The following is a 3,898-nucleotide window of genomic DNA, read 5'->3' as shown; positions in this document are numbered from 1 at the left end:
TGAGGACTGAACCCCGGACACCCCAGCTCCGCTTCGCGCCGGAGGGGAAATGCAGCCCAGAGCTGCCTGCGGATCTGGAGCCAGCTCTTGGCAGAGGCTCGAGCAGATCCCATCCCTCCCTGGCTCGCAATCCCTCGCTCACCGAGAGGTCAGGAGAGACCGACCCCAAGCACGGGGCTGTGGCCGGTGGGGAGCTGGGTGGCTGCAGGCAGACCTGGCCCTCCTTCCCTCCCACCACCCTCCCCGAGCATCTCGCTGTCCTCTTTCGGCTCCTGCGTGAAAGATGCCCCTTCCCCGGAGCTGCACCCGCGGACGCCGAGGCTGGGACTCAGGGTACCAACCACCCCAGGCCCAGGGGCCCTGCCCCTAAACCCCCCTCCTTGGGGGGCTCTTACACCCCCGGGGTGCTGGTGATGCTCAGCCCCCTCTCCTGGGGCTGGGGAGGAGGTGAAGAGCTGTGGTCCCCAAGGGGACAACCCTGTCACCAAGGTGAAGACCCAAGGGACCCAGTCCTCCCAGCACTGTTTACTCCTGCACTGGCACTGCTGGTGCTGGGGGGGGCAGGTGGGGGCAGGCGGGTGCTTTGGGGTCACAGGTAAGATCCAAGCCCAGCACAGGCCTGTTACTGGGGCGGGGGCCTGAGCTGGGGGGGTCAGGACTTTGGATAAGGGGGTCCTTGGTGCAAGGCGAGGGGACAGTGAGTGGGGGATGCTGCCCTGCTCCAGCATCCCTCTCTGCACCTCCCTGGGCTCTTGGTCCCCCCCTGCCCGGGTTTGTCCCCTCGGTGACACGCTCACCCCCTTACCGGCGGGCATTGGGGGTGGCTGGGGCAACCACTCCACCCAAAAAGCCACGAGGCATGAAAGCCGCGCTTAAAATCTTACCACCAAGAAAGCCCTGCTCCAACTGTAACTGCAACTCGACAGCTTCCAGGGCCGGATCCTGAGCGGGTGGAGGCTGGCGTAGCTCCACACCCAAACCACCCGGGGCTGCACCAGCGGGAGAGCGTGGAGCCCGAGGGAAAACCGTGCTGGAAAAATCGAGCCTTGCATCACCGGCCAGGCATCGCAGCTCAGCTCCTCATCATCGGTAATGCGAGTTTGGCCAGGAGGAAGGAATGCTGCGACCTGATGCTAATATTTTATCCAGTGACTTTCATCCCGGGAGATCTTCGTGCACCCAAGCGCGGCCGTTCCTGAGGTGGGAGGTGGCGGCCAGGCAGACAAATGGGTTGTATCTGGGGAAGGAAGAGATCTTTTAGCCAGTAACACCCGCCCAAAGCTGTCTGCTCTCTAAATATGCCTTCAGATTTTTAATGTCCATGAAAAAAAAGAAAAGAGAGAGAGAGAGAGGGAGAGAAAATAGAAAGAGCTTGATGAATAAGGGCCTTTTTGGAGCAAGAGGGAGTCACTTCTGCAGGGACCTCCCGCAAGGCTGAAGGCATCTCAGATAACATCCAGCTGAAGAGATGGAACGAAGAGCAGGACCTGGAAGCTCTCTAGGAGGATCAGCTCCAGCCTGGAAAGCCACAGTCCTTGGGTGGGTCCTGAGGATGCAGTAAGGGGTTTCTAGGTCCCCCCCACACTGGTCTCTGCACCATCTCTCTGACCCAGCACAGCACCCTGAGCCCTACCCGTGGCCCAGCACATTGGCACATCCCCAGCTTGGCATGCCAAGACCAGCATGATGGGCCATGGGATGCTCGGAGGGCTGCGAGGCCTAACGGCGAGGTTGTGCCCCCAAGCGCGGCCGTTCCTGAGGTGGGAGGTGGCGGCCAGGCAGACAAATGGGTTGTATCTGGGGAAGGAAGAGATCTTTTAGCCAGTAACACCCGCCCAAAGCTGTCTGCTCTCTAAATATGCCTTCAGATTTTTAATGTCCATGAAAAAAAAGAAAAGAGAGAGAGCGAGAGGGAGAGAAAATAGAAAGAGCTTGATGAATAAGGGCCTTTTTGGAGCAAGAGGGAGTCACTTCTGCAGGGACCTCCCGCAAGGCTGAAGGCATCTCAGATAACATCCAGCTGAAGAGATGGAACGAAGAGCAGGACCTGGAAGCTCTCTAGGAGGATCAGCTCCAGCCTGGAAAGCCACAGTCCTTGGGTGGGTCCTGAGGATGCAGTAAGGGGTTTCTAGGTCCCCCCCACACTGGTCTCTGCACCTTCTCTCTGACCCAGCCCAGCACCCTGAGTCCTGCCCGTGGCCCAGCACATTGGCACATCCCCAGCTTGGCATGCCGAGACCAGCATGATGGGCCATGGGATGCTCGGAGGGCTGCGAGGCCTAACGGCGAGGTTGGGGACATGCTGGGACCATGGGATGTCTCCATCCACGGAGGGCAGGAGGAGGAGGATGGTGGACTGCAGGTCACTTTTGGAAGAGACAATCCTGCTTTGGGGTAGACCAACCTCTCCAGGTCCTTCCAGCCCAGGATTCTGTTAAAAAAAATAAAAATCCATTGACCTCAGCAACCTCTAGATGCTCCAGACAAGGTCTCTGCTCTCTTCCCTTCATGCTTTTGGTGGGCTGGGTCCATCTCCGCTCTGTGGATGGTGGCACCCAGGGTGCTGACACCGCAGAGCGGCTCCCCAGGGCAGGAGCCCCAAGCAGCCTTTCGGGGCGCTCTCTTGGAGGTGGGTCTTCGCACAGAAGCTGTCGCAAGCCGTGGGCAAGGTTCATCCCTGCCGTCCGCCTCTGCCAGCTAAAATTGCTCCTCACTGGCTGAGCAGGGATATTTGGGCTGCACAGGTTGCACAGAGTTTGCAGCCCCTTCCCTCCACCACCGCTGCCTGGAAGGGGAGCTGGCTCATCCCCTGACCCCCACGTGGGGCCTGCACCCCAAATTTCTCCGGAGGACACAGGTGGCAGGGTCCCCGTGCTGCTGTCACACAGTGCCATCTTGTGGGTCCTGCAACACAGGCTGGAGCCAAGGCAAGGAAAAGAACAGGCGGCGGAGGGTGTCTCGGTCCGGCGGCGAATCTGGCTCCATCTGCGGAGGAGCTGATGCAATTTTGCTCCATAAAAGCAATTTGGGAGAGAGAGGAGGCTGGGCTGGAGCGGGGCTGGCGGTGGGGATCGTCTGCCTGGGGCATGACCAGGAGAGGTTCATGAGCTGGTGCTGTGCCTCGGTTTCCCCATTTTTAAGAGTCGGGATAACGCCTCTGGTTTTCTTCCCGAGGTGCTCGGGGAACCACAAGCACGATGTTGCTGTTAGCAGCTCCACCGTGTGTCGGTACCCACCATGTGTCCGTCCTCCGGTCCAGAGCTGTTTTGAGATGGGACACCCAAAACCCGCCCCCGATCCACCAGCCTTCCCCTCCCACCAGGCTCTGCAGGCCCCCTGCCTCGCTGTCACAGGAAATTCAGGATTTGGGGTTTTTTTTAAATCATGTATTTGGTTGAAATTTTACATTTGGGTCTGTTTCTCTGTGTCTTTTTTTTCTAGCCCCACCAGGGCCAGAATCACCCTTTTCAGTTTGTTTCATTGCAGGGAGCCCCTGGCACAGGGAGCTGAGGGTTTCTGGTCCCCCCAGACCCCCTCTCAGCCCCCTGCGGGGTGGACAGAGCCCACTCCTGCCCCAGTCACCCCCCCAGCCTGGGGCTTTTCCATGGCAGCAGCTCACCCAGGCCCACACGATAGCTGTGATCCCAAAGAGTCGCATGCAGGCAGTTGCCCCCATCTCCCTGCCTGGGAGAGGAAAAGGAGATAAAACAAAACAAGGCCCCCCCACGCTGGGGGGTGGCCTGGGGACAAGCTGGCATCGCAGCAGCCTGCCATGGGGACACGTGTCCCCTCCCTGGAGTCAGGGTCTGAGCCTCTTCCCAAGCCTGGAGCCACCCAGCGCACAGAGCAGCAGGAGTGGGCTGAGGCTGGGCAACTCATTTCACCAGTGAGCCACACA

This window comes from Egretta garzetta, unplaced genomic scaffold (assembly GCF_000687185.1).
Source record: "Egretta garzetta isolate BGI_Z169 unplaced genomic scaffold, ASM68718v1 scaffold616, whole genome shotgun sequence".
Lineage (NCBI taxonomy): Eukaryota > Metazoa > Chordata > Aves > Pelecaniformes > Ardeidae > Egretta > Egretta garzetta.
Note: the sequence above shows the minus strand (reverse complement) of the source record.